Source organism: Schistocerca americana, chromosome 4 (genome assembly GCF_021461395.2).
Source record: "Schistocerca americana isolate TAMUIC-IGC-003095 chromosome 4, iqSchAmer2.1, whole genome shotgun sequence".
NCBI classification, from domain to species: domain Eukaryota; kingdom Metazoa; phylum Arthropoda; class Insecta; order Orthoptera; family Acrididae; genus Schistocerca; species Schistocerca americana.
The window spans coordinates 259,510,822-259,533,727 of record NC_060122.1 but is presented as its reverse complement, the minus strand read 5'-3'; positions in this window follow the sequence as shown (position 1 = coordinate 259,533,727).

The following is a 22,906-nucleotide window of genomic DNA, read 5'->3' as shown; positions in this document are numbered from 1 at the left end:
GCGCGAGAAACGGAAGAGCTGACCTCTGCTCCTCCACCAACACTATCCCAGAGCCCCAATCTCACTCCCTGTTGGGACTCTGTTCTCATCACCTCCCCTAGCCCCAACCTTCACTGCAACATCCTTTCCAGAATCCCCATCACCCACTTTGGTCCCAACCCCTCCCTCACCCCTGCTCCTTCCCCATCCCCCTCCCACCAACCCCAACCGCTGTGTCACCCTCCGATCCTCACCGTCGCGATCACTTAGCTTAGTCCGACGATCACGGAGGAGGAGGAGGTGTTGGTGGAGCTTAAGGCGCACCCCTTCATTGAAGTATGTGCGGTATGCCAGATTTTCAATCCTGCCGGCCCCAACCGCCTTATGCCGGTGTTTTCTGAACACCCCCCTTCCATCTGTCCCTCCACTCGCTCCTGGATTCCAGTACTTGGACAATATTACACGCAACGAACTCAATGGCCCCATCAAAACTCAGGATATAATCATTACACTCTGCACAAAATGCAACACCGCTCCCTGTCATGATCGTGTTACCTATCACCATCTCTGTGAAGCTCCCGCCTCCTTCCTCTCCACCCTTGCCAGGCTAGATAATGTGGTCTTGTCCACCAGCTTCTACCCTGACCTGTGGAAAACCTCCCTCATCCTGATGTTCTTCAAACCCGATAAACTGCTGTCTCCTGTCTCCTCCTACCATCCCATCAGCCTTACCTCAGTCTTCAGCAAGGTCCTGGAATCCATCCTTACCTGATGCATCCACCAGCAGCTCCGCCAGCACCGCATCCATCCCGCTACCCAGTGTGGCATTCGACCGTCCTTCTCTGCCGATGACCTTCTCCTTCACCTCACTCCTCTCCGAACAGCTCAACTCCCGTCGCTCGACCTTGAACGAGCTTACGACTGTGTATGGCATTCCAGTCTCCTCTTCAAGCTCCAAATCTTCACCCTTCCTATGAACTACATTCGTCTGATTACGTCCTTTCTGTCCAAACGTCCTTTATATGTCTCCATCCATAACATGGATTCCTACACCTCCTACTCCTCCCCCAGTTTTCCTCAAGGTTCTCTCCTCTACCCTCTTCTCTACCTTCTCTATATAGCGGACATACCGCCGCCTTCACCCCCTGTCCACCTTCTCCAGCATGCCAATAACACCGCCTTCCTTGCCCCCGCCCCCACCCTGCAATGCTCCCAACACTTTCTCCAATCCCATCTTGACCGGTTCACTACTTGATGTAACCAGTGGTTGCTTAAGGTCAATCCTTCCAAGACCCAGGCGATCATTGTAGGCAAAACCACCCATTCCTCCCGTCTCCTCGCCTTCTGTATCACCATTTATGGCCGTCCTATCACCTTCACCCCCACCCTCAAGTACCTTGGCGTCAGCCTTGACCATCGTCTCTCCTGAACTCCCCATCTCCGAACTATCCAAGCCAAGGCACACTTCCAACTCCGTCTCCTCAAGCTCCTTTCTGGCCGCACATGGCGTCTTGACCCGTCCACCATCCTCCTCACATGTAAATCCCTCATACGCCCTATCCTCTGCTACGCCCATCCCGCCTGGACCTCCGCCCCTCCTACCTTTTACAAATCCCTTCAAATGCTAGAACGCGATGCTCCGTTACGCTTTCGCTAGTCCGAGGTAGTGCCACGGAGGTTCAGATGAGAAGCAAAACCTCTGTTTAGGTGCTCGTAAGACGTATCCAGTACGAGATACAGACTCAGATCACAATTCAGTAATGACGAAGAGTAGCAGAAGCTTAGGAGACTAGTAATCAGTACTATTACAAGTCGGATACGAAAGTACTGACATATGGAGAGATACGCTTGAAGCTCTCAGAGGCAGTAGATACTGCAATAATGAATGGTTCAGTAGTCAGTTCAGATGAAGAGAAGTGAACATCGCTAAGAGGAGCAGTCACAGAAGTTGGAAATAAACCGTAGGTAACTTGAAGGTAACTGTAAATAAACAATGAGTAACGGAAGTAAAACTTAAGTTGATCCATAAAAAAAGAAAGTACAAAAATATCTAAGAAAAATCAGTTATAAAAAAATACAAGTCACTTAGGAATAAAATAAATATGAAGTACAGGAAAGCAAAGGCGAAATGGATGCAAGGAAAATGTGAACAAATCGAAAAGGAGATGTTTTAAGAATAGAAATAACGGCACACTGAATCGCTTCCACCGTAAAGTTAACGAAATCGGGAATCTGTGTCATGAACTTGCGTCGTCGACCTAAAATAGCGGCTAACAAACGGGAAAATTAGCTTCGCATCCATAGAAAGCCCACTAGGACTCATATTGTCGTCCATACGTCTTCCTGTCAGCATTATAGGCATAAAAATTGCGTGCCTTTGTGATGTGATTGTCCAGATGTTTGAGATCCCTTTAATATCGTCCACTACTTTCACGGAACTTAATAACCCTAAGCATATTGCTGTCAATAAAGGCTCGTGGAAAAACTTTACATGTCAAGAACTCTAATGAGCGTATGGCATTGGTGGCCGGATAAGAACTCTAGTATATCTTTACTGAATAAAAATGGCCATACTGCAAAGTAGTATTTTCCCATTCCGTTCTTAGGTGATACTTCGTATCGGACTGCGAGCTTACTTAAAAATTATAATCTCACTAAGCTTCTTCTCATACGTAACGGGAGAAGTCCTATTGATCAATATCTAAAATATGGGTCATACAAAATTCAGTGAAGCGTATACCGAGGCTTTTATAGACGACAAACATGAAGTTCATTTAAGACTCGATTCCGTGAACATTTTATTGAACAAAGACGGAAAGAATGCTTATAAGTCAACATCTTGAAGCTGAAAAGCACTTACACCCACGGCTTTCGTAACTTAATATGGAAATCTTGCACATAGTGAAAAAAGGGTGCAAAATGAATCTTTCGGAAGAGATAAAAATTTATAAGCATTCCCGTCCAGGCTCCAAAGATCTGCTGAGTGGTCAGCTCTCGCTTAGAAGCAGATTGATTTTGATTGTATTTCCTCCTTTTCAAATGATTAGTAACATACCTATTTGCTTAATCAATGGTTTGCAACACACAGTAATATATATATAAACTATGACTGCTAGTCAGAGACGCGGGCCACGTACTTGTACATTGATGGTTGTGCCTAATAGGTTTTCCTGCGAAACGCCGTTATCTGGTTAAGTTTTTACGTTACTAACAACGTAGATATGCTGTGCTGCAGCTAGAGCTTTAGGTACAGGCTGTTACTGAACAACTTGTAAATACGCAATGGGACCTTGCTTTCACCATCGAGTCGGATGTCTGAGCCTGTGCGGGCGCACTTACCTGCATCGCTGAAAACTCGTCAAGATACTGGAAAGTTCGATGTAGCGCCGCTGCACCAGCGGCTCACGGCGCCACCACCTGCTGAGTATTAAACAAACCTGATCATTGTACCCATTCTTCAGCCCTTTTTAAAAGCTACCAGCATGTAACTTCTGTACAAAAATTTACACACCTCATTATCACCTGAGTTAAAGTCTTAAGGGTGGCTCATTCCTTTAAGATTGTTGTTCAGTTTCGTTTCAGCTCATGCTGTTGACAAGAGCGCCGTCATTGTGCTTAGTATTCATAAGATTTTAGGCACATTAGCCCTCATTGCTTCGTATATAAGTGAAATCTTTTATATTCAAACTGTCAGTCTGTTGTTCGTAATCATCATATTTCTCGTGGTCTTTTTTATAATATATTTGAGTTATTATAGGAAGTTTTTTTTGGTCACCATATCTTCGCATTTGTTACTTTACTTTTCAACTGCTCGACAGTACTTTGTAAAAATTTTGACGAAGGGCGTTTATAGTCTGTTTATTACTGTACACTTATTGTTATTCATCTGCTGTTAATTGTGATCCAACCCTGGTAATAAATTATTCTTCTATGATCTTATCGGGATGGCAAATTAATTTTCCCTAACTAGTCATGAAGTTAATTTAATAAAAATTGGTGCAGCTGACGACTGGTTATCTCTATTCTTGAAGCTTGCTCCACGGCTACTGAATGACAGCCATGGATAAAATTTTGAGAGGAGATGACTGTCTGGAAGACAGAAGATCATACAATATAGTGATACAGTCTCTCGAGCCTTAAAATCCACGACTTTCGATCGAGTGCTCCTCGGCCATTGTCATGTGGTGACTGTCTTTTGGTTGTAGCTACCTCCCTTATACAAGGTGAACATTAATAAAACCGACAAACTAAAGGGCCGGATTCCTTACTGGAACTGGAGGAAAAAAGTCCCACGAACATGTATCCGGAAATGCATTGTTGGCGCGGTAGATGGCGCCGATGCATGTTGCAGGCTGTGTGATTGACGCAGCTTACTGTAAGCAGCAGAATGGTCTGGTATTCATGTCGGGAACAAGCCAAGATGGTGTCGGTGTCCAAAAATGCGTCATTGTCTTGGTAGTTTGCGCTGTCGAATGACAGTTGCTCTGGCCGTGTGTCCTGTGTTTGTTGCAGAATGTGTGATTAGCGAAGCTTACTGTAAGCAGCAAAATGGTACGGCATGGATGTCGGGACCAAGCCTCACAGACACGAACAACATCACACAACATTTCCAGCTCTTTTTGGGCGCTTGTGTGACCATGGACCATTTCAGACAGACGAACGTGCAGAGAAGCGGCGGACTGTTAGTGCACCAGATTTGGAGACCTGGGTTCTGCCTCTCGACCGTTTCCATCAGTTCGACCGTACTGCCTGCTCTGACGTCACTCGTACTGGCTCCAGGACTATAGACAACAATGATTTCGTTGCCCGCATGCCGCAACCGCTTCGAAAGCCGGGTCCGAAGCCATGCTTATCTGCAGGCCGTCTTCTTTATTGAGAGTGTTGTCACAAAATTTTGTCTGCATCGCTTCTTATATTACGCTCTCTCAGAAACTCTTAGTCCGGGCGGTAACAGATGACTCGCAGAATGCAGTACGACGTATGTTTTCTAGAGCATGCTCTGCTACTGCTGATTTCTTGGGGTACTGAAGGCGAAAACATCTCTCGTGTTCTGCATAACACTGTTCAGTAGCACGCACAGTCTATCAGACATAAAACTGTCGCCAACATATTTTATATAGTCCTGGCTTTCTGAGGCCTCATGAGTTTTCAAATTTTTGCTAGCATCCTCAAGACAGAATCAAGTTTTTGCCTCCTTAGCAGCCGGGTAATCTTTCCTGTTACTGAGCCACAGAACGGCAAAAGCGCAAGCTTCTTTGAGTCCTCGTTGGGTTCTTCTGCTTACGTATTTTCGGAAAGACAACTTGCAAAATCTGGTCGTTGTTGTATCCGTTTTCCCTTAATATTTCCTATACGTGGCTCACTTCCCTCGGCAGGGTGCCAGCGTCTGACTACGAGACGGTTTCCCCTTGAAGAACCAGACTGCTCAGTACAGAATGTTTCTGCGATGGATGGTGGTCCCCGTGAAAGTGCAGTAACGGATCCGTGACTGGGAAATTCCGGACGAGGACGTCATGGAAAAGCACAGCAAATAGCATCATCTCCGATGCGAACCATATTATCTCTTAGAAACTATTGTGCTGTCGCAATGGATTTAAATAAATCCACAACAGCGTCGTTGAATAACTGCGAGAGCAGATCTAGTGTTCTGGTAGTAGTGGACACCAAAAGATCCCAGCAGAGGGGTCGAAACGTCGAACATTTTAGAAGAAACTTGACGTGGCCTAATAACCCAGGAGGTTTTAACTTATGTGACAACGGCCACAAAAGCCTGCAGACTTACATAGATCTACAGAATGTTTTATGGGAAAGGGCTTGAATATTGAAACCACATCAGAATCGATCGTAATATTTTCTTCTTCAAGATGCAGGAATTTAATTCGACTTATTAAGTCGGTAGTATCCTTGGTGTGAAACACAATGAACAAAGTGCGGAGCAAGGAGGTTGGCCGGATGTTTCGCGAGTCTGTTAAGTCGCCGATCCAATTGAGCTCACGTTGGGACGTAGAGGTGCGAGGGTCGTTCAGTAAGTAATTCCTGACTTCCTTTTTTTTTTTTTTTTAAGCCGTTAATATACATAGACAGACGTACGGTCGCAGGTTCGAATCCTGCCTCGGGCATGGATGTGTGTGATGTCCTTAGGTTAGATAGGTTTAAGTAGTTCTAAGTTCTAGGGGACTGATGACCTTAGAAGTTAAGTCCCATAGTGCTCAGAGCCATTTGAACCGTTTTTTTGCTGCTTCATATTTGATGTTTTTTCGTTGCGCCGATGAAATTTCGAACCGCTCTGGCGTATGGCAGAGCCGTAGTACAGCGTCAAAATGGCGTCTACGTGCGTGTCACGTTGCAAGCAGTTTGCTGTTGTTGAATTCTTGTGTGCAGGAAAAAAAAACCGTGGTGAACTTCCATAAACGTTTGTGTGCCGCGTATGGTGATGCTGCAGTTGATAGCATTACAGCTGCGCGATGGGTAAAGAAAGTTACACCCACAGGAAATGAAGAAACAGAGCTTCAGGCTCAGCCAAGCTCGGGACTGCCTTTCACAGCCACTGTTCCAGATATGCTGAATCGTGCAGGTGCTGACCGGCGCATCACAGCTCGATAATTTGCCCTACAGTTGTCGGTCACCATTGGAAGGGCGTCTGCAATGATCGAGACTCTCGGATACGAGACTCTCGGATATTCGAAGAGGTGCTCACGATGGGTTCCACGAATGCTCACAGCGGACCACAAGATTCAAAGAAAGGCCATTTCATCTGAAGAGTTGGAGCGTTTTGAGACCGACGGAGAGGCCTTTCCGTCACGGATCGATACGGGGGACGAAAGCTGGCTGCATCACTTTGCGCCGGAAACAAAAGGGCAGTCCATAAGTGGCATCATCGTCATTCACCACAAAAGAAGAAATTCAAGACAACCGCATCTGCAAGAGAAGTCATGGTGACAGTCTTCTGGAATCGTGATGGCGTCATTCTCCTGGATGTGATGCCAAGAGAGTCAACAATCGAGGCATACGTGAAGATTATGAATAACCTAAAGAACCGTTTTCGACGTGTAGATCGGAAAAGAATCTAGCAGAAATTTTGACGCAACACGATAATGCACGCCCACCCATAAGTCTGAGAACCCGGAAACACATCACCAAATTGGGTTGGACATCATTGCCTCACTCACGCTGCACTTCAGACCTGGCACCCTCGGACTTTCAGCACTTTGAGCCGCTTAAAAAGACGACGATAGTGTGTCATGCAGTGAAAACATGGCTACAGTAAAGGAGCTTTTACCAGCAGGGAATAAATGCTCTTCCACAACAATGGCGTACGGGCATAGAACGTGATGGAGGCAACATTGAAAAATAGAAGATGGACAAGACACGTTGATGTATATTGTCACCAAATTGTGAATCACAACAATAAATACGTTCTGAGAAAAACAAATGTAGAGCATTACTAACTGAACGACTCTCGTACGTTCTTCTTGCGAACCTTTGGAAGACCGTATAACCTGGGTGGTCTAGGTGCCTTTGGGAGATGGTATTCTGTTCCGGTGAAGACCTCTTGACAAACTCCGATGTCTTCCTAATTCTGAACGTTGAGTCCCTTGATAAATTATGATGTGTCTCCTCCTCCAGCAACAACCGAATCTTCGTGTAATAGTCGATTCGTTGGGTAATGGCGGCCTCACTGCCCTTGTCTGGTGGAGGGATTACGAGGAGCGGATCGTTGCAGAGTTCGTTAAGACTATTAGGCTCAGCTCTCGTCATGTTTGAGGCTGGCAGCTTCTGGAATTTTCGAAAATTGCTCCTCGTTTCATGACAAATTTCAGCTGTAGTTTCACCGAGCGCCTTTCGAACTGTCTGTTCCACACCATTTATTATGTCAGTGAAAAGAATATTCCGCGGCGATGGTGATAAAATAAGTCCCTTCTTAGGAGCCAGCATGGTACCGACGTCTATGTTTCTCGCTGTCACGTTGATTACGACGCATTCTGATTTTTTCGTTCTGTCCCATCCTGTTGTGAAAGCTGACTGAATTTCCATCAGTAAATGTGGTGGCATACAGAAAAGCACGGCTTGGGACCCGGACATCAGAAGGTCGAAATGGGCGCGGCGGGCTCCGGAGTGAGCACTAGTGACGTCACAGACGGCAGTGCGGCTATGTAACTACGGTAGCAGCAACGAAGAGACAGTCACCACGTCACAATGGCAGAGGTCTATTCGGCCGAAAGCTCGTAGATTTTAAACCACTTGTCGTGGCTGGAAGTTCGAGAGAATTTTGTCACTACATATCGCCGCGAAACCATGCATTCGTATAAAATATCGTTACAGAATGTGATACCTTCAAATATTGTAGATTCAAGTATTGACACATAAAATTGCACGAAAGCGTATAATGATTTGCACAATCACTAGCCACACGTCTTTCAAAGGACCTTTCTAGAAATATCACAAGTGGTAGATGTTTTTATAATGTGATGAAATTAAAGTTTACTTTGTGTACTACTGAAAATATTTTGTCAGGTAACTTACTTAAATTTTGTAGGTCATAATGTGTTTAGGATAGCCTTCAAGTTTCATCGTATGTATGCGTGTTTCGTAATTTGTGAAGAGTAATTAATGTTTGAACGTAATAACTGACGCTATCCTGTTATGTACCTGCATTAAACATACAAATCGTTCCATCTGGTGGTAGGGTGCCGATAGTGATATTTTAATCGAATGTTTGTCTCAGAAAAGTTATGGGAAGATTCAGAAATTAAAAATCAAATGTAACTATATCTAGCTTAATCAAAGAAATTAAGTATAACTTCTCGACAGTGTTTTCGTCTCTGTTTTTATTAAAGTTCAAAAAAAAAAAATACTAGGCACCAATATGTCCTCCTCTTGCAAAAGTAGTCAAATTATTCTGGTTGACTAGGGAGAGAGACTGTTAACACGCCATATGAAGCATTACTACAGTTCAGATGCTTAGTGCTTCCTCTATAGTAGTATTATCAACACAATGACTTTCCGCAGCAAATCAGTAAGACATGACCTTGAACAGAAATTGTGAATGTTATAGACTCTGAATTGTAATACATTGCAGCGTTGTGGCGGTCATGTCATCTTTTTTTGTCTTTCTTTTTCAAGTATTTCAAAGCAGAACTAATTACACGTGTCGTATTAAGATATTTTTTTCAGCACTGTGAGCAGATAAAATCTTCGTGAATTGCCAAGTAATAATAGAAGTATGACTGAAGCAAAGTGAAGTTGCGGGGAGTTGACAACTACGAACGAAAGACTTGCAGTGTCAGAATACATTAACGGAAAATGTTTTATTACTTTATCGTATTACGTATGTGACGCAGACAGGTCTTGACATAAATAGAATGTAAAACTGACGAACCAGTCTACATAGTCGAGTTTCATAATGAAAACGAGGTGAAACACTTAAGTTTCAGCAATTCTGTTACAACTAACGCATCAGTGTCATTTATACTTACAGTAAGAGAGCATACGAGACTTAAGCAAGTTATTCCTAACTTACAGGGCGTATAAGACGTCACTCCGAGGCGCGGTAACGCACTTGAGGCGGCGCGAGACACCTGCCAGAGGCGGGCTGGTATCGCGGCCTCTTCGGAGGCCTGTTGTGGAGGGGCTGTCAGGCAACAGGCGACACGTCAGCCCAAGTTCGCCCCAAAGGCATTCTGCCGGCACGCGGCTTAGGGCGCCTCGGCAGTGATTACCAAGTTTCAACGACGCACGCCTGCGCGACCTGTGCTCAGCCCACTAACAGCCCGGCTGCCACGCCGCGCAACAACAAGGGCCCCGCCCATTGTCAGCTGACACTCTCGGCTGCGCGCTCCTAAGCCTCTTACACGCTGACAGACGAATGCTAGCGTCTCGTACCCCCGTCTCAGAAGTGTTCTACTTGTGCTGCGGTCACGTGGTGACGTCTGCCTACATTACTTAACAGCCACTTACTTGCCGTTAACCAGTTCCTTAGCGCTGAAGTTAGTTAATCTGGTCGTCACGCTCGCAAATTCAGATAGCCCCCCGCCCTCCTCTCAGAGTAAGTGTTGCCAAACATATCTGTAACTTAGGAAGTGGGGATGAGGGGCACACTTAAGTCGAAAGGTCAAGGCCCCTGTACTGTAACTCCTTAAACAACAATACCAAATTCATTGTTTATTCAAAACAGGTAAGAGGCATCTTTTATAAAATATTACAGATATCTTGCTTCTCAAGTAAGACATCAGATAGCCGGCCTGAGTGGCCGAGCGGTTCTAGGCGCTACAGTCTGGAGCCGCGCGACTGCTACGGTCACAGGTTCTAATCCTGCCTCGGGCATGGATGTGTGTGATGTCCTTAAGTTAGTTCGGTTTAAGTAGTTCTAAGTTCTAGGGTACTGATGACCTCAGAAGTAGTCCCATAGTGCTCAGAGCCGTTTTTTGAAGACACCAGATAACAATTACCAACAGACTTAAAGATTTCAAAAAAATTACAGTCTGAAGCTGATTTTTAAAAAATTGCACAAGATGTAAAAAAAAAATTACAATATGAAGTCATTTACGAAAAGCATCTCTTCGTTTAGGACCCCCAAAAACCGAACCAGTACAACACGTGACTGTAATTACAATTCATATTCAACAAATTTAAAACTTAAAAAAATAGGTCACGGTATCAAACGGGTAGTGACCCCAGGCTGCCCAGGGCAAAGGTGACTTAAATTAAATGCCGGAAGCAGTAGACCAGCCATCCAAACAACACCTAAACGCCGGGGCCCAACCGGGAGTCACTCCCTATTAGACGCCACGTCACAGCTTCTGTGCACCGAAGCGGGACGTGGCGCCGCACCCACGCACCCCAACTCGCAGAAACTGGAACACAAACAGACCGCCGAAGACAAGGCAAACACCAACCAAACATCAACCAATATACGTTAAGAAATCGATAAGCAATAAAATACACAAACCAGTTACTGTTGAGTGAGTGCATTCAATAAGTGCAAGTATACTAATGAAGTACATATAAATTACTAGCTTTACAAAATACAAGTTTTACTAATAACACAATAGCTGGTTGCCAATTTATTTTTCTTTTACAGCAATATACCAGGGACGTCGCTAATGGCAGTAAACGTAAAATCGCACGCACGCCTTCGTGCTAATCTGCCTTTTAATAGTCGTCCAACCAGCGGTTTTTAAAGGAAATAGTAACTGCTGGTCCGCATACAGGCACACACTCTCTGCCGCCTGCTCTTACTTCGACAACACGTAGATTAAAACCAACCGACCAACCAGTACACTCGCTGCAACGCAAATCGTTTGACGAAACAAGGGCACTAAAACCACTTACGATGGAGAGCGTTGTTGGAGATGGTCTCGAGGGTCTCTCCGAGAAAACAGGTCCCAAAGCAATGAGACGAGCAGCGCCCGAAGTTGACATCAGGCAGGTCCACCACAGACTCGCGACCGTCTTGCAGAGTAGACCGGCCGCGCCACCGCTGGACGAGCCCACGTGTTTGCTCCGTCGTCCCCTCAAGCACGTCCTAGCGCCTCGTAGCGAGTCCGACGAACAACTCGCCTGCGGCAGATACCCGCCGCCAGATCACAACAGGAACAAAGATCGTAGTACAGCCGGGTAATGGATAGTGCTGTCAAAGAGCTGGTTTGCCAGAAAAGGCGCACCACGGCTCAGTATCTTCGCCTGGTTTCCTCAAACCAAACTAACGTAGCTTTTGCTCAACTAGCTTATAATTAATTACTTCCTAAAAAGGAACATTTTAGCTGATAATCGGCTATAGGGAATGTAAAGGCACCAAAGAAGTAGTTCTCTTAGTAACGGAAGCAAGACTGAAGAAGAGAAGAGAAAAGAGACTTAACATCATAGCTGGCTATCGCAAACTAGATGATGTTAGGGATTCCTGCAACCTAGGCAGAAAATAACCCACAAGGGACGCGTGAGGAGGCCATACGAAGCCATACGAACAGGTACGGGGTGCTTCCTAGTGGTGATGACATCGTTTCCGAGCCACCACAGGATGCCTCGCCTGTTGGGCCAGTGGCCGATTCTCCGGCAAGGTCCCGACAGTCACAGAGGGCGGGCCTATTAGTTATAGGGAGCTCCAACGTTAGGCGGGTTATGGAGCCCCTCAGGAAAATAGCGGGTAGGTCGGGGAAGAATGCCAGTGTCCACTCGGTGTGCTTGCCGGGGGGTCTCGTCCGTAATGTGGAGGAGGCCCTTCCGGCAGCTATTGAACGCACTGGGTGTGACCGGCTGCAGATAGTAGCACATGTCGGAACGAATGACGCCTGCCGCTTGGGTTCTGAGGCCATCCTTGGTTCCTTCCGGCGGCTGGCTGATTTGGTGAAGACAACCAGCATCGCACGCGGAGTGCAAGCTGAGCTTAATATCTGCAGCATAGTGCCCAGAGTCGATCGCGGTCCTCTGGTTTGGAGCCGTGTGGAGGGTCTAAACCAGAGGCTCAGACGACTCTGCGACTATAATGGTTGCAAATTCATCGACCTCCGTTATTGGGTGGAGAACTGTAGGGCCCCCCTAGACAGGTCAGGCGTGCACTACACACCGGAAGCAGCTACTAGGGTAGCAGAGTACGTGTGGCGTGCACACGGGGGTTTTTTAGGTTAGAGGGACCCCCCCTTGGGCGAAACGATAAAATACCTGACGGCTTACCAGAGAGGACATTATCATCGTTGATAAAGAACGTCCGTCCTCAGAGACCAAAAACAGGAAAAGTTAACGTAATATTGGTAAACTGCAGGAGTATCCAGGGCAAGGTTCCTGAATTAGTATCTCTTATTGAAGGAAATAGTGCGCATATAGTATTAGGAACGGAAAGTTGGTTAAAACCGGAAGTGAACAGTAACGAAATCCTAGACACAGAATGGAATATATACCGCAAGGATAGGATAAACGCCAATGGTGGAGGAGTATTTATAGCAGTAAAGAATTCAATAATATCCAGTGAAGTTATTAGCGAATGCGAATGTGAAATAATCTGGGTTAAGCTAAGTATCAAAGGTGGGTCAGATATGATAGTCGGATGCTTCTATAGACCACCTGCATCAGCAACCGTAGTAGTTGAGCGCCTCAGAGAGAACCTGCAGAACGTCGTGAAGAAGTTTCGTGATCATACTATTGTAATAGGGGGAGACTTCAATCTACCAGGTATAGAATGGGATAGTCACACAATCAGAACTGGAGCCAGGGACAGAGACTCTTGTGACATTATCCTGACTGCCTTGTCCGAGAATTACTTCGAGCAGATAGTTAGAGAACCAACTCGTGAAGCTAACGTTTTAGACCTCATAGCAACAAATAGACCGGAACTTTTCGACTCCGTGAATGTAGAAGAGGGTATCAGTGATCATAAGTCAGTGGTTGCATCAATGACTACAAGTGTAATAAGAAATGCCAAGAAAGGAAGGAAAATATATTTGCTTAACAAGAGTGATAGGGCACAAATCGCAGAATATCTGAGTGACCACCATCAAACGTTCATTTCTGAGGAAGAGGATGTGGAACAAAAATGGAAAAAATTCAGAAACATCGTCCAGTACGCCTTAGATAAGTTCGTACCGACTAAGGTCCAAAGCGAGGGGAAAGATCCACCGTGGTATAACAATCATGTACGAAAGGTACTACGGAAACAAAGAAAGCTTCATCATAGGTTTAAGAGTAGTCGAATCATAGCTGATAAGGAAAAGCTGAACGAAGCGAAAAAGAGCGTAAAGAGAGCAATGAGAGAAGCATTCAACGAATTCGAACATAAAACATTGGCAAACAATCTAAACAAGAACCCTAAAAAGTTTTGGTCATATGTAAAATCGGTAAGCGGATCTAAATCCCCTATTCAGTCACTCGTTGACCACGATGGCACCGAAACAGAGGACGACCGAAGAAAGGCAGAAATACTGAATTCAGTGTTCCGAAACTGTTTCACTGCGGAAAATCGTAACACGGTCCCTGACTTCAGCCGTCGCACGGACGCCAAAATGGAAAATATTGAAATAAACGATATCGGAATTGAAAAACAACTGCTATCACTTAGTAGCGGAAAAGCATCCGGACCAGACGAGATACCCTTAAGATTCTACAGTGATTATGCTAAAGAACTTGCCCCCTTTCTATCAGCAATTTATCGTAGATCGCTGGAAGAAAGTAAAGTACCTAGCGACTGGAAGAAAGCGCAGGTCGTTCCCATTTTCAAGAAGGGTCATAAATCAGATGCGAATAATTATAGGCCTATTTCGCTTACGTCAATCTGTTGTAGAATAATGGAACATGTTTTGTGTTCTCGTATTATGACGTTCTTAGATAATACAAATCTCCTTCATCATAACCAACATGGATTCCGCAAACAGAGATCATGTGAAACTCAGCTCGCCCTATTTGCCCAAGAAATTCACAGTGCCGTAGACACTGGCGAGCAGATTGATGCCGTATTCCTGGACTTCAGGAAGGCATTTGATACGGTTCCGCACTTACGTTTAGTGAAAAAAATACGAGCTTACTGAATATCGGACCAGGTTTGTGATTGGATTCAGGATTTCCTAGAAGAAAGAACACAACATGTCATTCTTAACGGTTCAAAATCTGCAGATGTAGAGGTAATTTCGGGTGTACCGCAAGGAAGCGTGATAGGACCTTTATTGTTTACAATATACATAAATGACTTAGTTGACAACATAGGTAGCTCCGTGAGGCTATTTGCAGATGACACAGTTGTCTACAAGAAAGTAGCAACATCAGAAGACTCGTACGTACTCCAGGAAGACCTGCACAGGATTAATGCATGGTGCGACAGCTGGCAGCTTTCCCTAAACGTAGATAAATGTAATATAATGCGCATACATAGGGGCAGAAATCCATTCCAGTACGATTATGCCATAGGTGGTAAATCATTGGAAGCGGTAACGACCGTAAAATACTTAGAAGTTACTATCCGGAGCGATCTGAAGTGGAATGATCACATAAAACAAATAGTGGGAAAAGCAGGCGCCAGGTTGAGATTCATAGGAAGAATTCTAAGAAAATGTGACTCATCGACGAAAGAAGTAGCTTACAAAACGCTTGTTCGTCCGATTCTTGAGTATTGCTCACCAGTATGGGACCCTTACCAGGTTGGATTAATGGAAGAGATAGACATGGTCCAGCGAAAAGCAGCGCGATTCGTCATGGGGACATTTAGTCACCGCGAGAGCGTTACGGAGATGCTGAACAAGCTCCAGTGGCGGACACTTCAAGAAAGGCGTTACGCAATACGGAGAGGTTTATTATCGAAATTACGAGAGAGCACATTCCGGGAAGAGATGGGCAACATATTACTACCGCCCACATATATCTCGCGTAATGATCACAACGAAAAGATCCGAGAAAGTAGAGCAGATACGGAGACTTACAAGCAGTCGATCTTCCCACGCACAATTCGTGAATGGAACAGGGAAGGGGGGATCAGATAGTGGTACAATAAGTACCCTCCGCCACACACCGTATGGTGGCTCGCGGAGTATAGATACAGATGTAGATGTAGAGGCTAGCGCTAGCAGAAAGGGAATTACTGCTCAAAATAGAGCTACTAGTACCAGACATAGGCCTTAAACGAGGAAGAAATTTCTGAGAATGAACGTTTGGAGCACAGCATTGTATCGTATTGAAACATGGACTATGGGACAACCGAAACAGAAGAGAATCGAAACGTTTGATATACAGTGCTACAGAACAATGCTGAAACTTAGGTGGGCTGATAAGGTAGGGGATGAGGATGTTGTCCGCAGACCCGAAAAGGAAAGGAATCCATGGTAAAAGAAGTGACCGGATGGTAACACACTTATTAAGACATCAAGGAATAACTTCCGTAGTACTAGAGCGATATGTAGTGGGTAGAAACTGTAGAGGAAGACAGATATTGGAATACATCCAGCAAATAATTGAGGACGTGGTTTTCAAGGGCTACTTGGAGATGAAAAGGCTGTCACAGAAGAGGAATTCATGCCAGGCCGCATCAGACCACTCAGAAGACTGATGACAAAAGGAAAGAGCGTTTGAAAAAGTAGTAAGTCACGGACCCACAGATGTTTGCGCATTATCGCGTTTTATTGCGTTAAAGTGCTGGAATTTGCGGGTGCATCGACCTGATTCCCTTACATCAATACTAAATAACTCCGAAACGTGCAACGTATCGAACTTCCTAGCCAACAACTATTTCTCAACATAACTTTCCCTGCGACATCCTTACTAGCTCTTCAGACTGTTTCTGACCACCGTTTACAGAGACGCTTCAAAGGGGAAAATTTTCTTTTTTGAGGATTTCAACAACTGCAATTTGTATAAAGGAAATTGTGATAGGTCTATTACTGTTTACAATGAATTGTTTTCAAAATCTTTGTACCAAATGTCAAGGGATTAAACATCGCGTCATTAGTAATGACATTTGTTGTAGATAAAGTGCTCATCGACACTTCCCGGGGACAATTGGAGCCCTTTATAATTAGTTGTGCTCTTGAGAAGCGGCACGACGTGGGAAATGTGGTGTTCGCTTGCAGTGTTCGTTGCCTGTATTCCAGCCATCTGCTCGGCTTACATGGGGGGGCATGCGGAGCTTCTGAAACAACTGTCTCGGCTTGGAGACACTAATTTTTATGAATTTATTGTTGAACACTACTCTGCCAGTTTATTGGGAGAGGTAGTATGCAGATGCAGCACACCCGGCTAGTAAAACCCACTACTTCGGCGAAATTACATCATCCCTGGGCTGGCGAATTCAACAAAGAGACGCCTAATGTCGCCAGGCATTCTCAGCGAACATGTTGTCTCTTACAGAAGTTGTTCTGCATGACATAATCTATCACACATAAAGTCTGAAACCCTCTGTTCGTCTACATGACAAGGGAATAACGTCAGAAGCTTCAAGCGGGTGTCTGCAAATAACGCGGTTGTCTAGAGGAAGGTAACGTCTATAGAAGACAGTTATGAACTGCAGGAAGACCTGCAAAGTTTAATGTTTGTTGCAGGGACTGTCAGCTGGCCCTCGACGTAAATAAACATATCACACTGGGCATGGCAGAAACACCATTTGCATCAGAGTAAAATTTTTTCTCTCCAGCTTTATCGCTCAGCCACTTTCTCGAAGTCCGTTTCAGTAGTAGGACAGGTTTATTTTAGCCAGGATATCTTTGGGACTATCTGGCTTCATCTGCTTCTTGGTTTTAGATATCTGCCTTAAAGTGATTGTTATTTGGCATCACCCGGAGGACACGTGTGACTTATGTCACGGACGCGAACCGTCATTGTTTACCACAGAAAAAGACGCTATCTGCCCAAAATATTGAACAATGGCTTGCCACAGGGATCCGTCCTTGCTCCTCTCTAGTTTAATTTATATGTATCTGATATCCATCCACCGCAATCCAGAAAGTTCGGCTACGCAGACGACTCGTCAACAGCTACCCAACACAAAACTTTTGAAAGAACTGAATAAATCCTAACTTCTGATCTACATATCATAAGCCACTATATCCGCAAATGGAGGTTACAACCAAATTCAAATGAAACAGAAGTTTCATGTTTTCATTTGTCCAATAGATTGGCACACAGATCCCTCAATGTCTGTTTTGAAGGAGACGAACGTCAACATAATATGCACCCAAAATACTTCGGGATCACTTTAGATAGGACACTTTCTTTTAATTAGCACTTGACACGAACGTCAGCTAAGCTCAAAATCAGAAACAACATTCTCCATAAACTCTGTGGCTCTCGCTGGGGATAATCAGCACACACCCTCTGGGTATCATCACTCGGTTAGGTATACTCAGCAGTGGAGTACTGCGCACCTGTCTGGCTTTATAGCACACACTTCAAAAAGATAGACGTACAACTTAACGAGGCCATGCGCACTGTTATTGGGGTCTACTCCCACATACTGGGTACCTATCCTGAGCCACATTCCATCTCCTGATATCAGACGGATGAGATCGCTACTGAGTGAAACCAGAAGACTGCCAATAACACCGGCCGTCCAATAGTGGACGACGCATTCCCTGCGGAGCGGAAAAGACTAAGATCAAAATATCCCACTCCCGTCACAGCCAGGACTCTCATCGAAACTCAGTTCAATCCCATCGATGAATGGAAACCCTACTGGCTACAAAACTATTCCCCACAATACCTGAAGCTGCCTTGCATCCAGAAGAAACTTCATGTAATCGACCTGCCCCGGGAAATTTGGACTATCTCTAACCGCACCCGAACGGGCCATGGACTATTTAAAGACAATGTGTACAATTGGGACTAATCTTCATCACGACATCATGTTCTATCGAAATGTCCCGCACACGCCTACAAGGGTCTTTTCGAAGTTTCCTCACAGCGACGAGTGATGTTATAAAATACATAAAAGACGTTTACGTCCATCCATAATTATTGTTATTTGTGCTATTTCATGCTAGAAAACTGTGCATGGATGTTAACGTGTAATAATTTGTAACATTTATGTATGTGTTGCCTTACGATAAATAAATAAATGGTAGTAGGAACTAGACTCTGGTATAACCTCCCTCGTTGTATTAGCAAACTAACGTCTCCACTTTTCAATAACAATTAATCACCCTTCCCTTCCCCAGATCTCGCTATACCAAAAAATATCTTCTTTTTGTGAAGCCTCAAGCATCTACACGATTCACCCTCGGGTCTTCTGCTCACTAGACCAATGCGCTAACTACTACACCACCCTGTCACTGTATCTCTGTACAGTTGCCCAGTCTATCCTAATACGCGTCTCTACTCAATCCAATAAAATGGATAGCGTCTTGAAAGGAGGATATAAGATGAACATCAACAATAGCAAAACGAGGATAATGGAATGTAGTCGAATTAAGTTGGGTGATGCTGAGGGAATTAGATTAGGAAATGAGACACTTAAAGTAGTAAAGGAGTTTTGCTATTTGGGGAGCAAAATAACTAATGATGGTCGAAGTAGAGAGGATATAAAATGTAGACTGGCAATGGCAAGGAAAGCGTTTCTGAAGAAGAGAAATTTGTTAACATCGAGTATAGATTTAAGTGTCAGGAAGTCATTTCTGAAAGTATTTGTATGGAGTGTAGCCATGTATGGAAGTGAAACATGGACGATAAATAGTTAAGAAGAGAATAGAAGCTTTCGAAATGTGGTGCTACAGAAGAATGCTGAAGATTAGATGGGTAGATCACATAACTAATGAGGAAGTATTGAATAGGATTGGGGAGAAGAGAAGTTTGTGGCACAACTTGACCAGAAGAAGGGATCGGTTGGTAGGACATGTTCTGAGGCATCAAGGGATCACCAATTTAGTATTGGAGGGCAGCGTGGAGGGTAAAAATCGTAGAGGGAGATCAAGAGATGAATACACTAAGCACATTCAGAAGGATGTAGGTTGCAGTAGGTGCTGGGAGATGAAGAAGCTGGCACAGGATAGAGTAGCATGGAGAGTTGCGTCAAACCAGTCTCAGGACTGAAGACCACAACAACAACAAACTCAATCCAAATTCCCACTCACGCCTCAATTCACTTGGAATTCTCGCAGAACTCTCGATCATCATTGCAGAAGCTCTCCAGCCATATTGGAATACCTCCTCAGCATCGAACTATTCGTGCCTAACAGTCAGGAACCGGTGCTTTAATCAAATGAAACCATATGACTGCAGAGACGTTATCAGGTCTGAAACCTTATGATGCATATATGCAGACTGTAGCGACGAATGTTATTTGTACCATGGCCAGGACAGCAACTCTGGTGTCCTGTTCACTAGGCAGATGCACTAACCACTACGCCAGCCTGGCTCAATGGCTTTACACAACTGCACGGACTACCGTAGCACGCTTCTCTCCTCCAAACAAATTTCCATTCATGCCATACTCCGCTCGATATTCCCCCTAAACTTGAACACCTGGAGAGCCTCTGAAATGATGTTCACTGTGCGCTGAAGCGTGAATGGGAATCTGGATTGAGGAAGGAGGCGTCATTAGGGTAGTCTCTGTAGTTGTACAGAGCCGCTGTGCCTGGGTGGTGTGGTAGTTAGCGCTTCTGCCTACTAAGCAGGAGACATGGATTCAAATCCTGGCCTAGGCACAAAATTTCTTTCGTGGCTTCTCTCTGCGGGTATACATTGTCATTACTTTTGGAAGAAGCAGCTGTAGGAGTTCTTCCAGTATTAACTGTGTTACTTCTTAATCAATACTGTTTATTCACATTGTCTCTACATACAGGCAAATCATGTTAACACTTTTTGTCATATTAAAATTATTCTGTTTCCTTTCGTAACTATGACGTAATAAAATGTGGTGTATGTGTGACACCCTGGTCCGATATATAAGTGAGGGACTGTAGGTCTTAATCAGATCAGGTTAAATAAAGAAATGAAGCAAGCGAAGAGACACACTTCGGTACGTCAAGTCACTGGAACAATAAATACCATAAGATAGCTAGGAGCAAACACCCAGACACACCTAAGGTGAACTGACCATACGAAAACGAATCGTTGGAGGAACGGATGCCACGGTTAGACTGATAGGAAAAATATTAAGAAAACAAGTCATTCATGAAAGAAGGGACAAAAGCAGGCCGCTGAGGCCGAGAGGTTCTAGGCGCTCCAGTCCAGAACCACGTTGCTGCTACGGTCGCAGGTTCGAATCCTGCCTTTGGCATGGACGTGTGTCATGTCCTTAGGTTAGTTAGGTTTAAGTAGTTCTACATCTAGGGGACTGATGACCTCAGATGTTAAATCCCATAGTGCTTAGAGCCATCTGAACCATTTTGAAGTGACAAAATAATTATTCGACCCATTCTTGAAGATTGCTCCTCAACCCGGAAACTTTGCCAGGTTAGGTTAATAGAAGTGATAGAAAAGATACAATGAAGAGCGGCGCGTTACGTCACACAATCTGTCGTTGAGGGAGCATTACACAAATGCTAAACAAACTCCAGTGGTAGACGCTACAAGTGAATATCCCTCTCACAGCCTCTGGAGGATTCACCATAACGTAAAAATCTGAGTAATTAGAGCGAGCCGGCCGTTTTGGTCGAGCAGTTCTAGGCGCTTCAGTCTGGAACCGCGCGGCCGCTACGGCCGCAGGTTCGAATCCTGCCTCGTGCGTGGATGTGTGTGATGTCCTTAGGTTAGTTAGGCTTAAGTAGTTCTAAGTTTTAGGGGACTGATGAACTCCGATGTTAAGTCCCACAGTGCTCAGAGCCATTTGAATCATTTGAATTAGAGCGACGTTTACCTACAATCATTTATACCAAGCCATTCGCAAATGGACCAAGTAGAAGGAAATACGTAGTGATATCAGAATTACGCTCCGCCAGGCAGAGTAAGGTGACATGTGGAGTACAAATGAAGATTTAGGGACGTGCGTGTCATATGGAGTTCAACACGGGGCATGTATAGTTGACGGTGTTTGAACTCGTTTAGACTTTCCCATGTTATCTTGTTTGCATGTACCATGCGTGATATCTACTATAAAACACACACACTGTAAGATCAGTTTCGATAATACATTTTATGCGAGAGGCTTTGTTTGTAATAAGTTAAATAACTGACACAGCCGAGAATTTATTATTCACAGGTACGAATTGGTGGACATATTTAATCTGCTTTGCACTCTTTAAAAGCAAGGTTCCGATCATCGGTAATGTAATTAAATAAAGTCGCTTTCTGTATACCAATGCACAGAAAACTTTCCATCACACGTATGTCCTATTTGCCCTTATTTTGGATTTACTGTGTACGTTGTAGCATCTCTAACTGCTTCTGATTAAGTCATATATTTGTACATGAGTTGTTGCTCGCTCTGGTACGTCACCTCACGCAGTATTACTCGGATTACCAGCTTCCAGTTCTCACCACTGTCTTCGCAATGGTTCGAGACTAAGCTAACCTGCAAACGCAAACATATTTGAATATGGTAACACTAGCGGTCAGGACTATGTCGGGAGATCGTATCTGTCATCATGGATGTGGTAGTGACTGAAGCTACAATGAAAAATCATATGCGAGCTTGTAATATGTAATTTCTGATGCTGACGAAAGTGGTCGACCTGCATTCTCGGTTTAACATCTAATAACTAAAAATTAGTTATCTTAAATCCTCTGTTATATGCCCAAGATACGTCATTGCTCTAGATGCAGGTACGCATAAAGCTGTCAACAGCTTCCTGGGCACTTATCACCAAAACCATGCAATTACCATATGTGCTACTTAAACACGTGTGCACCCTCGCTCCGTCCATCAGAAATTGAGCGGTTCAGGAACTCTACAAAAGCTTCGGAACCAAGGGAAGGTTTTCATGTCAATGCCCATCTCAGTTTAGTGACGGTCGTTTGGACTACAAAATTTGTTGAAATATTATTCACACGGATGAATGTGAGTCGTACTACGCTCCGTTAGCCAACTAGGTTTCTGAAAGGTCTTGAAAGGCGCCGAAGAAGACTAGAAGATTTCCATCCAGCCTACTTCGTCTGAATACCTTGCAGCCACACATCTGTCATTGCGGAATTTTACTCCTGTAGCGGAATAACTGAGTATGAATTTTACAGAAACTGTAAATCCTCCGGCCCCTAATATTTCGCTAGCACTTTTTTTCTGTATTATTCTCGCTTCGCCAGCTCGCCGTCCGCTTCCTCTACACTTTACCAAATACTAAATTGAATTAATTTCTAGGTGTTCACTCTCAACTTCTAAAGATAAACAATGTTACCTATTGTCATTCATCATTTTCTGGTAAACCATTCAAATTATAACGGCACACAAATGCTGCACATGCTAGTCTTGAAGTACTATAGGACAAGTGGACGACCGATAAGTACTAACTAATGAAGTAAGAAGAAAGAGGACTCTAATCGAAAGTTGTATTATCTTAAAACTTTGTAGCATGATTCGTTTTAACTGCAC